Raw genomic sequence first — 18,117 nt, forward strand, 5'->3', positions numbered from 1 at the left:
CCTAGGAGACCAGCCTGGTCAACATAGCAAAACCCTGTTCATCAAAAAAAAAAAAAATACAAAAATTAGCCAGGGGTGGTGGCTTGCACCTGTAGTTCCAGCTACTCGGAAGGCTGAGGTGGGAGGATCACATGAGTCCAGGTGTCCAAGGCTACAGTGAGCCAGGATAGCACCACTGCACTCCAGCCTGCGCGACAGAGCAAGGACCGGTCTCAAAAAAAAAAAAAAAAAAAAGAAAGAAAGAAACCAACCCTCAGGCAGAGAAAGGATAAGAAATAAGAACTCTACATAAATAATTCTTAATGAAATTGAAGAATAATGAGAAAAAAAGACTTTAAAAAATGGAAGAAAGAGTTTAGAAGCTAGAGATGACCCGCAGAGGAACAACTGACACCTAACTTCTAATCACTCTCAACACCAACAATGGCAAAAGAAGATGGAAGTGCTGTCAAAGTGCTAAGGGAAAACAATCATTGAGCCAGAACTGGATATTAGGCAAAACAACCTTTTTAAGAACGACAATATAAAAGTATAGGTTGAGCATCCCTCATCAAACAATCCAAAATCATAAATGCTCCAAAATCCAAACATTTTTAATACCACAAGTAAAAAATTCCACCTTGACCTCATGTGACAGACCACAGTCCAAATGCAGGCACACAACACAGTTTATTCAGTGTCTCCAAGGGGAAAAAGACCCTCCTGGCCCCCTGCATCTGCTGCTGTTTAATAGCAGTTACAGGTATTCCGGTGATGGAACTATGCTGCTTAGTTACCCTCTACGCATTGTTTTTAAATTGTATTAATGGTATGCCATATCCCTTACTGTTAAGTACTTATATGTGAATAATCATAAGAAAATGATTGCTTACTGATAGCGTATAAATTCATGTCAGAAACAATTGTGATGTCTAGCAACCATAGATTGTCCACATGGATGGCTGAGATAGTGACACCTTTGCTTTCTGTTGGTTCAATGTATACAAATTTGTTTCATATACGAAAATATTGTATAAAATTACCTTCAGACTGGCCAGTAATGGTGGCTCGCGCCTGTAATCCCAGCACTTTGGGAGGCTGAGGCGGGTGGATCAGGAGATCAAGACCATCCTGGCTAACATGGTGAAACCCCGTCTCTACTGAAGGCACAAAAATTAGCTGGGCATGGTGGTGCACGCCTGTAGTCCCAGCTACTCAGGATGCTGAGGCAGGAGAATCACTTGAACCCGGGAGGTGGAGGTTGCAGTAAGCTGAGCTCACACCACTGCACTCCAGCCTGGGCGACACAGTGAGACTGTCTCAAAAAAAAAAAAAAAAAAATTACCAAGTGCACTAACTCATCAGTTTAGAGTCAAATTATAAACTATAATTTAGCTATGTGTGGCTTTCAAAACGCACGTCTAAAACATTAAGACCACAAAAGGGCTTGAAAGTAAAAGGGCAGAAAAGGATATATAAGGCAAACAGTAACCAAAAGTCACTTGTCATAGTTACATAACACCTTGACAAAAGATACTTAAGTTTTCAGCCTATATATATGCTTTAGTGGGAAAATATTCATAGAAACAAAGATTTACACAATGACAAATTGTGCAATTCACAGGCAAGTTTAAAATTCTTAACTTGGTTGGGCATGGGGGCTCACGCCTCTGAATTCCAATACTTTGGGAGGCCAAAGTGGGAGGATTGCTTGAGCCCAGGAGTTAAAAGACCACCCTGGGCCGGGCGCAGTGGCTCACGCCTGTAATTCCAGAACTTTGGAAGGCTGGGGCAGGTGTATCATGAGGTCCGGAGTTCGAGACCAGCCTGGCCAACATGGTAAAACCCCATCTCTACTAAAAGTACAAAAATTAGCCAGGCGTGGTGGCGAGTGCCTGTAATCCCAGCTACTTGGGAGGCTGAGGCAGGAGAATCGCTTGAAACCGGAAGGCAGAGGTTGTAGTGAGCCAAGATCACGCCACTGCACTCCAGCCTGGGTGAAAGAGGAAAACTCCGTCTCAAGGAGAAAAAAAAAACCAGCCTGAGCAACACAGTGAGCCTGTCTCTATACACACAAAAAAATCTAAACTTTTAGATGCAAAGCAAAAACTGAGTGCTACAGAATCTGACAAATCCCATCATCGAAGGTACAGAACCTCCTCAACTTACCATTGGGTTGATTATGTCCCAATAAATCGATTGTAAGTTGGAAATTTTATATATTTTTCTCTTTTTTTTTTTTTAAGAGACAATGTCTACCTCTGTCTCTCAGGTTGGAGTGCAGTCGCGCAATCACGGCTTACTGCAGCCTCCACCTCTTGGGCTCAAGCAGATCTTCCCACCTCAGTCTCCTGAGTAGCTGGGACTCCAGACACATGCTGCCAATACCCACTTAATTTTTTAAATTTTTTGTAGAGATGTTGCACAGGCTGGTCTCAAACTCCTAGACTCAAGCAATCGATCCTCCCACCTCGGATGCCGAAAGTGTCGGGATAACAGGCATAAGCTACTGCACCTCATGAAAATGAATTTAATACCCTAATAAACTCATTACAGAGCTGAAAAAGCATAAATTGAGCCATCATGAAGTCCAGATGCTCCTCAATTTACAATGGGGTTATATCCCAATAAGTCTATCATAAAGTAGAAGAATCCTAAGTCAAACTATCGCAAGTCAGGGACATCCAGTGTTGTATTCTAACACCCACCCCAACCTCCCACCAATGAACAAAACAAGCAGAAAAAAATTAAGGATACTAGTTTGAACAGACATGGAAAAGCCTCACCTTATAATTTGGAAATACACATTCTTTTTAAACACACATGGAATCGTGATGAAAATGTACACAGACTAAAACTAGCCTCAACAAATTTCAAAGAATCAAAATCACATCAGACCACATTTTATTAACCCCTTTTTTTTTTTTTTTTTAAAGAAACAAGGTCTCACTCTGTCACCCAGGCTGGAGTACAGTGGTGCAATCATAGCTCACTACTGTAGCCTCGAACTCCTGGGCTCAAGCGATCCTCCCACCTCAGCCTCCTGAGTAGCTGCGACTATAGGCACGAACCACCACGCCCAGCTAATTTAAAAAAAAAAAAAAGTTGTGTAGAGCTGGGGTCTCACTATGTTGTCCAGGCTGCTCCCAAACTCCTGGGTTCAAGCAATCCTCCTGCCTAGGCTTTCCAAAGTGCTGGGAATATAGGAGTGAGCCATCACACCACCCTATTAACACAATTTAAGTTTGTCATCAATAACAAAGATTTTAAAAAGATATATATGCCAAGATTTGAAATCATAATGAAAATCTGAATATATTCAGAATTACAGATAAAAATTATACAGAGCAAAACGTATAGCATATAAAGTGGTACTTAAAAGGAAATTACTACTTTATTTAGATATGTATGTACATATAAGTATATTAAAAGGTTGAAAATTAATGACCTAAACATACTGTTTAAGTTAAATATTAGTGATTAATTACAAATATGATAGAGATGCAAAAGATAGTAAGTCAGAATTTTATGCCGATATATGTGAAAATACAGACAAGAATAAATAAATTTTTTAACATAAACTATCAAATGTGACTCAGGAAAAAACAAGTATTTTAATAATCCTATAAATATTAAAACATCCAAATAAGTAATTTAAAAATCTGAGACAGAAAACACCAGGCCCCAATGGTCTTACCAGCAAGGCTTACCAAACCTTCAAGGAACAGATAATTCCATTTTACATAAACTCTCGAAAACAAAAATGAGGAAAACAGTTTGTTTTATTAGACTAGAATAATCTTGATAATAAAACTCATCAAGGTTGATACAAAAAAGGAAAATTACAGGCCAATCTCACCATGAACATGGACACATAAATGATAAGGCATTAGGTAAGTTAAAAATGGGAAAAATACAGCATTTCTTTTTTGAAAAAAGAGCAAGGACAAAAGATTTAAGTGATCTTTCCTCTAAAAAAGATACACAAATGGCCAATAAGATATTAAAAAGATAATCAGGCCAGGCGCAGTGGCACATGCCTGTAATCCCAACACTTTGACAGGCCAAGGTGGGTGGACTGCTTGAAGCCAGAAGTTCAAGACCAGCCTAGGCAACAAAGCAAAACCCTTGTCTCTGTAAAAATTGTAAAAATTAGCCAGGCATGGTGGTGAGTGTTTGTAGTCCCAGTTACTTGGGAGGCTGAGGCGAGAGGATTCCTTGAGTCCAGGAGTTCCAAGATGCAGTAAGCTATGATCACGCCACCGTGCACTTCAGCCTAGGTGACAGAGCAAGACCTTGTCTCAGGAAAAAAAAAAAAAAAAAAAAAAAAAAAGGATAATTGCTTTTTAACATGCAAAATAGCCAATAAGCTATATAAAAAGACACTCAGCAGCATTAACCATAAGGAAAAGGCAAATCTTCAAAATGTTAAAGTTACCACATCATCCAACAATTCCCCTCCTACATATACACCAAGAGAAATAAAAACATGTCTACCCAAAGACTTGTATGCAAATATTCACAGAAGTATTATTCACAATAGCCAAAAAGTAGAAATCCAGTAATAGACAAAAATAAACAAGCCAGAGTGTTTTTCCTATTCTTTCTTTTTTTTTTTTTTTTTTTTTTTTTTTTTTTTTTTTGAGACGGAGTCTCGCTCTGTAGCCCAGGCTGGAGTGCAGTGGCCGGATCTCAGCTCACTGCAAGCTCCGCCTCCCAGGTTCACGCCATTCTCCGGCCTCAGCCTCCCGAGTAGCTGGGACTACAGGCGCCTGCCACCTCGCCCGGCTACTTTTTTGTATTTCTTAGTAGAGACGGGGTTTCACCGTGTTAGCCAGGATGGTCTCGATCTCCTGACCTCGTGATCCGCCCGTCTCGGCCTCCCAAAGTGCTGGGATTACAGGCTTGAGCCACCGCGCCCGGCCCCTATTCTTTCACTTAACAATCAACACAGGATACTTATGTGACCACACATCAAGCAATCAGTTCTGCAGCAGACACCAGGTGGGTGTCCTCCAATTCAATTCCAACACCATCGACCTGGAGATACAGTCAGATCGCACAGGGTGAGGGCTCAGTCCCACAAGACTGTTCTTGACTTCTGATGCCAATCACAAGCTCCAGGTTGTTTTACCTGTGCTTCCCCCCAACCAGCTATAAACTGGGGTTCCCATAACCTACTCCTTGGGTTTGATTAATTTGCTAGAGTAGCTTACAGAACTTAAGGAAACAAGTTTACCAGTTTATTATAAATGATATTACAAAGTTTACAGATGGAGAGATGCACGTGGCAAGGTAAGAGGGGAGGGGCTCAGAGCTTCCATGCCCTCTATGGGCACACCACCCTCCAGGAACCTCCATGTGTTCTAGAAGTTTCTAGAACCCAGTCCTTCTAGGTTTTTATGGCAGTGACATTACTTGGGCACAACTGACTATATCATTGGCAGTTGATCAATTCAACGTTCAGCAAATCTCCTCTCACTGAAGGCTGGGGGTGGAGCTGAAAGTCCCAACCCTTTAAACATGGCTAGGTCTTTCCAGTGACCAGCCCCTAGCCTGAAGCTGCCTAGGTCAGCTAGCTATCAGTCAACTCATGAGCATACATAAAGACACTTACCATTTTGGAAAGTCCAAAGATTTTAGGAGCTGTATGCCCGGAAACCATGCCAAGGATGAAAATCAAATATATATTTCACAGGAAACAAATGTCCATCAACTGATGAATGGACAAATAAAATGTGGTATATCCATACAACTGAACACTATTCAGCAACTAAAGAGAATGAAGGACTGATACTGATACATGCTAAAAAATGGATGAAACTTGAAAACATGCTAAGTTGAAAGAAGCTGGTCACAAAATACCACATATTGTATGATTCTATTAATATGAAATGTCCAGAATAGTCCAACGGGTACAAGATGGGTTTTTTGTTGTTGTTGAGGGGGTGATAAAAATGTTACAAAGTTAGATTGTGGTGATGATTGCACAGTTCTGTGAATATATTAAAATCCACTCAGTTGTACGCTTTAAATTGATCAATTGAATAGTATGTAAATTATCTCTCAATAACGTTGTCACTAAAACAAACAAACAAAAAAACCCCTGAGATATAAGTTTACATCCACCAAACCTGCAAATATTAAAGTCTGACAATACTAAGGGCTGGCAAGGATGAAGGACGGTGCTGGTAGTGAGGTAAAGAGGCACAAATCATTTTGAAAAACAATTTGCACCATCTAATAAAGTTGAAGATGTACATGTCCCACTACCCTGCAGTTCTCTACATGGCTGATACCTTGGAGAAATGCATCTGCACTTGTTTAAGGCAGCATTCCTTCATACTAGTAACAATTCTACTCCCCAATGGCAGAACAAAGAAGAAAATGAGACATATTCAGTCTGCAATATAACAAAGAAGTGAAGACGGATAAAGCACAACCACACGCACCAATGCGGGCAAACCTACCCGTCTGCACGCCTTCCCTTCCTGGCTGTACCATGACCCACCAACAGAATCACTCCCCAGCCCCTCTCTTGCTTTGCTATTTCTGATTAGGAAAACCACAACCCCAGTTAAATGAAGCAATGCCTACTCTTCCTCCAGGAAAAATAACAAATCGTGCTGTCTTCACTGGAACTCAGGACTGCTTCCCTCAGGTAGGCCATTCCATTCACACGCATTCTTACTTTCCCACAGAATAAGTCATACTTCCTCCTTTCTCCTCACACCCCGCCAGCCCTGACTCCCCCTCATTCTCACTGACTGCTGAGAACTCTTCCATCTCACCAAGAAAAAAAAAAAAGCAGCAGCAGCAGCCAACGTCCACATACTCCCACTATCTCATCTCCCCTAGTCTGCTCTCCCTCCTCCCACCAGGGTGGAGCCCATGGATGCCAACTCTCCACATGGTCACCCATGCATTTCCTGCTGCCTTCCCAAGAATGTGGCTCCAGCAATGGTCACCTCTCCTAACTCATCATGTCATTCATCCTCTAGATAATTACTTCACCAACACTGCAAAAATGCTGTGGTTTCTCCCATCTCAACACCTCAGGATCCCAAATCTCCCTTCATCACTGTGGCAAATCCCATGATGGAGCTCTCTCTACTCGCCTTTCTCTTCTCTCAATCCTTGTGAATGCTCCCTTCCAGGCTGTTCCCACATCACCATGTGGGAATAGCTCTCATCAAGATCATTGATTAATTCCACACTGCCAGAGCCACGAGACGAGTCTTGGCCCTCATCTCAGGTGACCTCACAGCAGCAGCACTGGTCAAGGTCCCCACTCCATCCTCCGTGACAGCACTTTCCCAAGGCCTCAAAGCTGCTCCTTCCACCCTCCAGGCTGCCACAGAGCCTCATTCCTTCAGTGCTCTCACTCAAGCTCGGGACTGTTAAGTGCCACCTAAACACTGAAGACTCCTATTTCTATCTGCAGCCTAAATCTCTCCCTTGAGCACCAAACACCCCAATCCAACATATCTCCAATCTGCTCTCCAAAAGCTTCAGAAACTGAATATGCACAAAACCCAACTCCTGATCTTATTTCCACAGCCTGTTCTTCCCATAGTCTTCCCTTTCCTTATACATGCCAACGCCCACCAGCTGCAAAAATCCCTGGTATCATCCTTTACTCCTCTCTCACACCCACTCCAATCTGCCAGCAAATCCTGTCTGCTCTTCCTTTTCAAGAAGGATCCAGCAGCCAACCTCTTCTCACTCCCACCCCTGCTCCCGTTCAGTCCCAGCTGCCATTACTGCTCTCCTGGATCACTGCCAGAGCCTCCAGCCTCCCTCCAGCAGCACAGGACAGTTATTCTTAACACAGCTTCAGGGGACCTTTAGAAACCACATCATGTGACACCCTCTGCTCAAAACACCAAGTGAACTACCCATCTCACTCAGAGAAAAAGACACAATCTTCACAATGGCCAGTGTGACCTACCCCCCTCCCCCATCTCCCATCTCCCCCATCCATCTGGCCTACTCTCCTCCCCCTCTCCCTCAGGCTCCTCACTCCAGCCTCCGCTGCTCCTCCAACACAGCAGACACGCCTTCTTCTTAGCACCTTGTCCTGCTGACCGTCCACCTAAAATGCTGCCCCTACCCCACTCCCACCCACAGCCTTGTGGCTGGGTCCCTGCATTCCTTCTGTTGACTGCTGTATTTCAATCTGCAGATAACAAGCACTCCGCACACCCCACCTCTCCTGGTTTACTTTTCTCCCTGTTTGTATTACCATATGGTTACTGTATCTTTCATTTATCTGTTAATTGTCTTTTCCTTACCAAAATGGAAGCTCCATGAAAACAGGGACTCTTCATCTGCTTTGCTTAATGTTAACATGCCCAGCAGCAGAACAGTGTTCAAGACATGGTAAGCACTCAAACATCTGAATAAATGGATCACAAAAACAATGTTGAGTGGGGGCAAAAAAAGAACAAAGTGACTCCATGTACATCGTCTACAGGAATGAAAAAATGAAGTTACATTATATAAGGATACATTCATAGCTTGCAACACCATAAAGCAGAAAAATGATACATGCAAGGTATTTGCCTTGGGGAGGTCAGAAAGAGGGAAGCGGTGAGACGAGGACACAGGGACCCAAAGGTATGGCAACATTCTATTTCCCAAGCTGGTTAGTGTGTACACAAGTGTCAGTTCTAATGTTTAATAATATCTGGACACATGCTGATATATACTCTTTGAATTCATAGTCCAATTACAAGTTAAAATCAAAAGATTAGAGGCCAGGTGTGGTAGTTCACACCTGTAATCTCACACTTTGGGAAAACAAGGTGGGAGGACTGCTTGAGTCCAGGAGTTCAAGACCAGCCTGGGCAACATAGGATGATCTTGTCTCTAGAAGTAAAAAAAAAAAAAAAAATTTACCTGGGTGTGGTAGCATGTGCCTATAGCTCCAGCTACTCGGGAGGCTGAGGTGAGAGAATCGCTTCAGCCGGGGAGGTCAGTCAAGGCTGCAGTGAGCTACACTGCACTCCAGCCTGGGACTCTACCTCAAAAAAATAAACAAAAACCACTGCACTCTAGCCTGGGATTACAACCACTGCATGCACTCCAGATTACACCACTGCACTCCAGCCTGGGACTCTATCTCAAAAAGATAAACAAAAACAAACCAGATTAGAGCAGGCATTGACAAACTACAACCCACAGGCCAAATCCAGCCCCCTGTCTGCTATTTTAAGTGAAGTTCTATTGGAAGACAGCCACCTTCATTTGTTTACAGATTGGCTATGGCTGCTTTCACACTACAAAAGCAGAGTTGAGTCCTCGCAGAGACCATTTAGCCTCCAATGCCTAAAATATTTACTAACTGGCCCTTTACAGAAAAAAATCTGTAAACCCTCAGTAGAGCTGTCTGGTTATAATGTAGGATTTGTAAAGAAATTAAGTGCAAAAATCAAAAAGATCCAATCATCTATTAACATATATTGACCCTTCAAGGCATATGTGATTATCCACACTATGTTGAAAAAATGATTCTATATAAAATGTGAGACTCCATAGCAAACAAAGTTACCCTACAATGTCCTGAGTGCCAGGAAAGAATAAACTTTAAAGATGTTTCAGAAAGCAAACTGCAAACCTCAAATTTATTATCTCTACTCCACCTGCAGAAATTACGCTACACATGTTCTAATGTAATATTCATATTCACAGTTATGTACATTAAAACATATATAGCATACTCCAAATTTAATTTGGAGGAACAAAATTTGCATATCAACACTAACTCTGTAACCTCCCCGCCACTGAAACCACCATCACCACCCTGTACTTCCCCAGAGCAGCTGGTTAGGCCTCCAGGCCTCTCTACGATCCCATAATACTCCACTTCTCTCCTTGAGATCATTCACTGCACCTTGGAGTTGTTTATGTACTTTTGTTAGAAAATACTATACCTATGATGGGAGGATCGTATAGCTGCTGAGTCCATCTTCGGGTGTAATAACAAGAAGTCCAGGGTGGAAAGGGGCAGTCATTCAGAGTGTTGTTTATTCAGAAGGGGCAGGGTCTCACTTGCAGACAACAGACAGATGAGACCTGTCCACTGTCCAAAGGCAATAGAAACCCTGTGTATCCCTATATCAACAAAAGAGAACCCCTCAAATACTATATACAGTGACAAAAAACTGACACACACTACCGCCAAAAATAAAATTCCAGATGTTAACAATTTATTCTGAATTCTAAGTAAACTCCAGCTGTGAAGTCACTCTTGAAACAAACAGCAATTAAAACTGTGGTTTGGTGGGACCACCACAACCCTAAGGAATCACCGGGGCTGAGATTTCTCCACTCCTTCTGGGTCCATTCTTCTGCATGGCCTCCATTTTTCTGTAAGCATCAATGGGCTGGACATGGTGGCTCACGCCTGTAATCTCAACGCTTTGGGAGGCCAAGGTGGGTGGATCACTTGAGGTCAGGAGTTCGAGATCAGCCCGGCCAACATGGTGAAACCCCATTTCTACTAAAAATAAAAAACCAGCCAGGTGTGATGGCACGCGCCTATAGTCCCAGCTACTTAGGAGGCTGAGGCAGGAGAATCACTTGAAACTGTAAAGCGGAGGTTGCAGTGAGCTGAGATCGCGCCACTACGCTTTAGCCTGGGCAACAGAGTGAGACTCTGTCTCAAAAAAAAAAAAAACAATGACCTCTAAGTTTTGTTCCAGTCCAAAACCATGATTCTCATGAATGGAAGCCCCAGTCAATTGTCAAGACTAGTCAATATTCCTCCCGCTACGCCCATCTGAGGACCAAAGTCCAACCAATCTGACCAGCCAACCATGGAGAATGCCTTAGTGGGCAGTGTGAACTGCCCTGATTAGCGTCTCAGTGTGACATGTGTTCTCAGGCAAGTTCTTTTTTCTCAAAGTGTGTCTCTGCCACCAGAATATTTGTTCAGATTTACATGGAGGTATAGGAAACCCAAGGCTCCAACCAACAGTCCCACACAACTTTCTCCAAGTCTGTCTGACTCAACATCAGTCTGCAGCCCTGTCAGTCCTGCTCTCTCATGTTCCTAAAAACAATCTTTCATTCATCTTTTCTTGGGCCATCAGATTTCATGGTAGTCAAATCTCTGGGGAATTCAAACCACTTCAAGTCACTATATATTTCCACTGTAAGTAGTTCGGGAACTAATAATCCCCTGGTTTTCCCCAGAGTTGCTGTGAAGTACAAAATCAGAGCCTCCTTATATCTGTAAAAAGATGTTCGGAACCTATCAAACTTTAATTGTATAAGTTCAGTCAACTGTATAGTCTTCACTAATGCATCTAAAACAGGTCAACATTAGCCAGCTGTGACAAATAGTAAATGGCCTCTACTCAGGGTAAAGCAGCTCTTTGTCCAGTCTGTGACATGAAAATGTCCTAGCTAGGCATAGAGATAAGAAACCTTTTCACAAACCGTCAGATGCCCTTTTACTTGCTTCTTTGCCATGTAGCCAGTCTACTTGGTATCCAAATGTCAGTCTGTAATCTTTCAAAACCTGAAATAAACTGAGTATTGATCTGACTAGCAACTTTCTCCCTCCTCATAAAACTAAAGGGGGTGGGAGGGAAGGAGGCTTCCATGACAAATAAATCTAAGCCAAAGTCAAAAGGCCAAAACAAAATCTCCAGTCAACCTAGATCCATAGTGCAGCAGGAAAAACACCCACTCCCACTTGAAGCATCATCCATTTCAGGAATGCCGAAAATGTTGTGCAAAAACCTACAGCAAGCTTCGAATGGGTCTGGAACCAGAGAGTCAGGGTTTGATGTTTGGTCAACGGATACCTGTTGTGTATGGAGCTGTAAACACCTATTTGTCATTACAAAACATCTTCAGCATGGGAAGAATGGCACTGCTTTTTAAGACTCCCGAAACTAAGGAGGCAAGTCGAAGTAACTACTTCTTATAAATGAGTAACAAACTCTAACTATTTTATTCTTTTGCAAAACTTCTGGAAATGTCAACCACCCAAAGTTTAAGCAAATCAACTAACCAGCAAACAGAAGCTCTTTCCTCCCAGGCCCCACTGACACCATGTACAATTCTTATCAGCTTTGCTGTCTCTTGTAATTGTTTGCCTCTTCCTCTAGACTGCAAGTACTTACGGGCCTGTTCATCAGTGAATCCCTAATACAGTTCCTAGCAGAGAAAGGACTCAATTAATGTATTTGTTGATCAAATAAATGGATATTAGAAGTAGATGGGGGTCACTGGTAGTTCTCAACATAGCCACAGGCCAAATTTCAGGGTGAAGAATAAGAAAATGCCTCCATGACCTTTTGTAACTTCAGACATTAACATTTAGTTGCCAAAAATGTATAGTTTTCCTAATATTCTTCCATTCAATAAACTGGATAATCTAAATTTTAATATGAGCAAAAAAGATCTACCCTTGTCTCTACTACTGCATCTCATCTCCCCAGGAGAAAAGAACACTTCTCCGTTCGGATCAGAGTCTAGGGAACAGAAGAGTCCAACTTACCAGTGGGCAGGATCACTGTGTTAAAAGGTTGAGCATACTGTATGCCTGTCTGTGCCCTCAATGGGCAGAACTGGTAAAGCGATCCAGGGCTAATTCTCTGGGAATCGGTCTTTATTTAAAAAAACAAAACAAAACAAAACACAGGCATGGTGACTCACGCCTGTAATCCCAGCACAGTGGGAGGCAGATCACTTGAGGTCAGGAGATCGAGACCAGCCTGGTCAACATGGTGGAATCCCGTCTCTACTAAAAATACAAAAATTAGCCAGGTGCGGTGGCACGCACCTGTAATCCTAGCTACTCAGGAAGCTAAGGCAGGAGAATCACCTGAACCCAGGAGGTGGAGCTTGCAGTGAGCTGAGATCGCGCCACTGCACTCCAGCCTGGGCGACAGAGCGAGACTCCATCTCAAAAAAAAAAAAAAAAATACAAAAATTAGCCAGGTGTGGTGGCATGCACCTGTAATCCTAGCTACTCAGGAGGCTAAGGCAAGAGAATCACCTGAACCCAGGAGGCAGAGGTTGCAGTGAGCCAAGATCACGCCACTGCACTCCAGCCTGTGTGACATAGTGAGACTGTCTCCAAAAAAAAAAAAAAAAGTTGAAGCTGGCACCTAAAAACAGACCTGACCACTGACTGACAAAAGGAGGGCAAAAGATACATAACTCAAAAATTACAGTAGTGTAAGATTATTCAGCACAGAAACGAACTCTAAATATCTAAGAATTTTGCTTAGTTTCAGCATAGTATGGTAATGTATTTCATGAGGTTAAGAAAAAGAGTCCTAAGATATTTTATAAAATCAATTTATTTAACAAATGCTTCTAAAGTTCAGTCTTCAGGCATCTGAAAAATGGTTAAGTATACCATCTAAATAATCCCCACTACTAAATAATCTCCAAGGCAGGATCTAGGTACTGCAAAGATCAAGTTCACAGATCTCCCAAAGGAACCCTTAACTCACAAACAGTCCCTAAACCTGTGATGTAAAACAGTGGTTCTAAAATTCGGCTGCATTTCAGTATCGTCTGGAAAGCTTTTTAAAAATAGATTCTTGTGGCCAGACATAGTGGCTCACGCCTGTAATACCAGAACTTTGGGAGGCCGAGGCAGGTGGATCACGAGGTGAGGAGTTCAAGACCAGCCTGGCCAAGATGTGAAACCCCGTCCCTACTAAAAATATAAAAAACTTAGCTGGGCGTGGTGGCGGACGCCTGTAATCCGAGCCACTCAGGAGGCTGAGGCAGAGAATTGCTTGAACCCAGGAGGCGGAGGTTACAGTGAGCCGAGATGACACCACCGCACTCCAGCCTGGGCAACAGAGCGAGACTAGTCGCAAACAAAAAAAAAAAAAAAAAAAAAAAAGATTCTCAATCCCACCACAAATTTCCAGAGGTGGAGTCCAACATCCACGGTCTTAAAAAATTTCTAATTATTCTAATGCAGGCCAGTCTCACATCTATCTAAATGCAGGATTTCTCAACCTCAGCAGTGTTGCTATTTGGGACTAGATAATTTTGCAGGCCGGCAGGGAGAAGGCTATGCTGGACACTGTAGGATGCTGAGCGGTATCCTTGGCCTCTATCCTCTAGAAGCACACTGCCCACTCCCACAGCTGTAACAAGCAAAAATGTGTCCAGACACTGCCAAATGTTTCCTGAGGGGTGGGGGGGAATCACCCCCAACTGAGAACTCCTGATCTAGAGTAAATCAAAAAAATAATCATTTTAAGTTAAGAAAGGAAAAAAATATGAAAGCTGTTTAAAGCCAAGGGGCCAGGTATTTTTTTCAGTACAGCCTTAGAAAAAGTAGCAGCCCATACTGGGGCGCAGATCGTAACTTCTAACGACCAAGTCAATGCTGAGTTTTAGTTGAGCAGATGAAAGAACTTTATTTTCACTATCCTTTACCCTTATTTAGTAAAATACTGTAAAATTTTAGACCAAAACACACACACACACACACACACACACAGAGGCTGCCTCTCAAATACTGAAAATACAGAACTAGACGATGGAAGTTATCACAGAAATAAAATACCAATCGTGACACTTGTTTTAAAGAGATGTTTATTTGTAACAAGCACATAAGCACATTATCTCTGTACTGAATAGATGCAAAGTCCTATCTTTTTTTTTTTTTTTTTTTTGAGACTGAGTCTCGCTCTGTCTCCCAGGCTGGACTTGGCTCACTGCAACCTCCGCCTCCCAGGTTCAAGCGATTCTCCTGCCTCAGCCTGCCGAATAGCTGGGATTACAGGCACACGCCACCATGACCGGCTTACTCTTGTATTTTTAGTAGAGACAAGGTTTCACATGTTGGCCTGGTCTGGAACTCCTGACCTTAAGTGATCCGCCGGCCTCCCAGAAGTGCTGGGATTACAGGTGTGAGCCACCGTGCCCGGCCAAAGCCTTATCTTAAAAACCTAGGCAAGGCCGGGCGCAGTGGCTCAAGCCCGTAATCCCAGCACTTTGGGAGGCCGAGACGGGCGGATCATGAGGTCAGGAGATCGAGACCATCCTGGCTAACATGGTGAAACCCCGTCTCTACTAAAAAATACAAAAAAACTAGCCGGGCGAGGTGGCGGGCGCCTGTAGTCCCAGCTACTCAGGAGGCTGAGGCAGGAGAATGGCGTGAACCCAGGAGGCGGAGCTTGCAGTGAGCTGAGATCCGGCCACTGCACTCCAGCCTGGGTGACAGAGCAAGACTCCGTCTCAAAAAAAAAAAAAAAAAAACCTAGGCAACCTCATCCTGTCAATGTTACTTCTATTCATTTTCTGCTCAGCTATGGTCTGATTCTCAAATTCCCAATTAGTTCATTGAAACTAGCAAGTTTTTGCTTGTTTGCTTTGCTTTGCTATACTTTACACAAAAGCTAGACTTCTAAACCCAAAACAATCTTCTTCCTGTCCTGAAGTTCCACCAGCAAGATACTCATCTCTACTTAAGACTGAATCCATCAAAACACACTTAGCTCCAATACAGCAAAGCAAGTCCCAAGTAAACACAGCAATACCAGGGGAAAGGCACGCAAGGTTTCCAGTACCATGGAGGAGAGCACCGGGCAAGTGGTAAAGAACTGTGAGTTTATTTCTAACTGAGTACACGGCATTGTGTTCAATGTTCTACACTCCTTGACCAGAAATGCTGAAGTGGAGAATACCTTCCAAAGTATCCCTCCAGGACAACAGCTATTTCCTAAACTACCTTTGCTGAAAAATACTGCAATTCACGGTACATTTACAGTCTTCAGTAACAACGAAGAGTACACGAAGTTACTGATTTGGGGGGCAGTCACCCAGAAACTAGTATCCAAAAGCACATGAGGAATAAAGGCCGACTTAAGCTTGTGATGGGTTTTTCTGCATTTAACCACCTCTTTAAACATTCTGAGGTGCTACTACTCATCAATTACTCCGGTAAATGTACCTAACTTAAGGAATGTTCAAAACCCCTGTACTGAAAAAAGGTAACTTCTAGTTTTACTTTTTCAGCCCAACTGACTCTTACACAGAGCTTTCTAAAGACAGTCACCAAGAGTCAGGGCTTAAATGCTCATCTGACTTCCCAATAGTACCTAAACATTTAAAAATCAAATTTAAATTAAATAATAATAGCCATTAGGTAGCCTAATCACTAATCAGACACTGAGGTGATTCTGTGTGCCAGGCACGGTTCTCGCTGTTTTACATGTATTAGGGCAATAGTCCTGACAAACTTATGGCTGGGACGCTTATTATTACTCCCATTCTACAGAGAAAAATAAGAGAGAGAGAGGCTGGGTAACTTGCCCAAGGTCAGAGAGCTAAAAAGTGGTCACTGACTCCACTCCACAGTGAGGAAAATCCAACCACCACCATAACTGGGTCTCACACACTTGCTACTTGAGGCACATTTCGATGGTTGGAAACCTGGAGTCCCGTTTCCCCTTGAAACCTATCTGCAACATGCATGACCTTGAGGACAAAATCGAAGTAAACTTCCCATGAATAAAGTAGGCTACCACCCCGTCAACAAGTGCTGCGAGAATGAAAGGGAATGCCTGTCAAGACCCCCTCCCATAAAAGCAAAACACACCCAAAGTCCCACAGAAAAAACGTTAAGTACCAGGAAAATGACATTAAGTCACGCGGCTGAAACGTCAGGGCACGGAGGTACATCCAAAGACCCATCCCGTTCACCTATAATTAAGAAGTCCAAATTGTGATCACAGCCAGCAGGACCTCAACAGGAAACACCTCCAAATTAATAGTGAATGGGCTTCTTTAAGAGGGAGGGACTTCAAGCCACAAGAAGGACCACCCCCCCCCCCGGCTCAAATACACCAGGGAGGCATTCGAGACAGTCTACATCAGAGCCACCACTGCAGTTAAAAAGCCACTGGGAAGGGTAGTGGGAGCCTCGGAACTGGCTGGTGTGGATCCCGATGACTCTGCGGCGAATTAACAGAAACCCACAAAACTTGTTTCCCGGAGAGCAGAGTCCAACAATGGCCTTCGCGACTCTTGACGGCGAGCTGCTGCCTCAACTTGACGCGCTCCCCGAGGCCCCCGGGAGGAGTTGGCCGGGAGGCCCGGCGGGAGCGGAGACCGGGCGCGGGCCAGGCGGTGGGCGACGCTGCGGGCCGCCGCCGGCGGGCGGGAAGACTGGAGCCAGAGCCGGGTCAGGGGCGCGCCTCTCCCGCCCGCCGCGCAAGGCCGCGAACGTCAACGCGGCGCAAAGTTCGCCGCCCCGGCCGCGTCCCGCTCCCGGCGCCCGTCCCGGCGGGGCCCTCGGCTGACAGGAGCGGGCTGGGAGCGGCCGGGAAGGACTCGGCGCCGCGCCTCCCGGGCCCGCGGAGCGACGAATTCCGGGGGGGGAGGGGAGAGGGGCCGGGACGCTCCCTCCCTGAGCCGCCGAGGCCCAGGTGGAGGGGCCCCGCGCCTGCCCGCGCGCCTCGCACACCCCGCGCCGCGGCCTGCTCCAGCGCCTCCCCCACCCCCATTACCTGGAGGTGCCCACGACCCGCCGCTAGTTGCGCTCAGGCGGGAAACGCGCTCACCGACACCATCAGCAAAGCGCCCAAAATGGCGGACGTATCAAGCAGGCCTTGAGTTCCCCCCGCCCTCCCTCTGGCCGCCTCTCAGCCAATCGCGGCCCTGCCCCCTCCCCCAGCTCCAGGCTCATTGGTCCCTCTCTCCCGGCCCCTACCACCTATTGGATCGCCTAGCGGCTCCCTTGACTCCATTCCGATTGGCCCGCAAGCCTCGTCAGTCAAGCGCGAGGGGCGCATTCTTTTCCCATGTACTTGACGGATCCGGAACCTCTAGGACCCCGGAGCCTGAGAAACAAATCAGAAACCGGGAGAGACCTGTCTGGGTCCCCCTACGCCGTAGCAACAGCAGGGCCTCCGCTTGACGGACGTATCGGACCACCAATCCGAATGGCCAGTGCTTTTAAAACTAAATTGAGCCAAACCAATCATGGCCGTGAAGCCGGAGCCTCAAGGGAGCCAATGGGGTGGCGAGCTGGCCGGGCGGGGCGGGGGTGGCAGGGGACACCGGTGATGACGTGAGCCATAATATGCGCCGGCTGCAGCAGTTGGGCTGAGCTAGGAATTCAGCATAAGTGGTGCAGTGTTTGTT

The 18,117-nt window shown here is 44.7% G+C and overlaps 1 protein-coding gene and 1 long non-coding RNA gene across 51 annotated transcripts in view; one reads left to right on the top strand and one right to left on the bottom strand.

Annotated features, from left to right (window-relative positions):
* PPP6R3 (protein phosphatase 6 regulatory subunit 3) overlaps nt 1–17,556 on the bottom strand; it is a 158,365-nt gene extending 140,809 nt beyond the window's left edge. For 27 of the 50 annotated variants that reach the window (XR_013403469.1, XR_013403471.1, XR_013403473.1 and 24 more), the window contains exon 1: nt 17,481–17,556. The gene's annotated coding sequence lies outside the window, so the exon portion shown is untranslated. Of the gene's footprint in view, nt 1–1,022; nt 1,299–8,273; nt 8,378–8,880; nt 9,102–16,600; nt 16,675–17,480 lie in introns of those variants that run through there. The other 23 variants (XR_013403472.1, XR_013403470.1, XM_077961918.1 and 20 more) reach the window with 6 other exon arrangements.
* On the top strand, nt 10,374–13,075 carry LOC144334074 (uncharacterized). Its single transcript, XR_013403477.1, has 2 exons — nt 10,374–12,762; nt 12,937–13,075. It is a non-coding gene; the product is annotated as an uncharacterized LOC144334074 (long non-coding RNA).
* Nucleotides 17,557–18,117: the final 561 nt, after the last annotated feature.

This window comes from Macaca mulatta, chromosome 14 (genome assembly GCF_049350105.2).
Source record: "Macaca mulatta isolate MMU2019108-1 chromosome 14, T2T-MMU8v2.0, whole genome shotgun sequence".
In the NCBI taxonomy this organism is placed as follows: Eukaryota; Metazoa; Chordata; class Mammalia; order Primates; family Cercopithecidae; genus Macaca; species Macaca mulatta.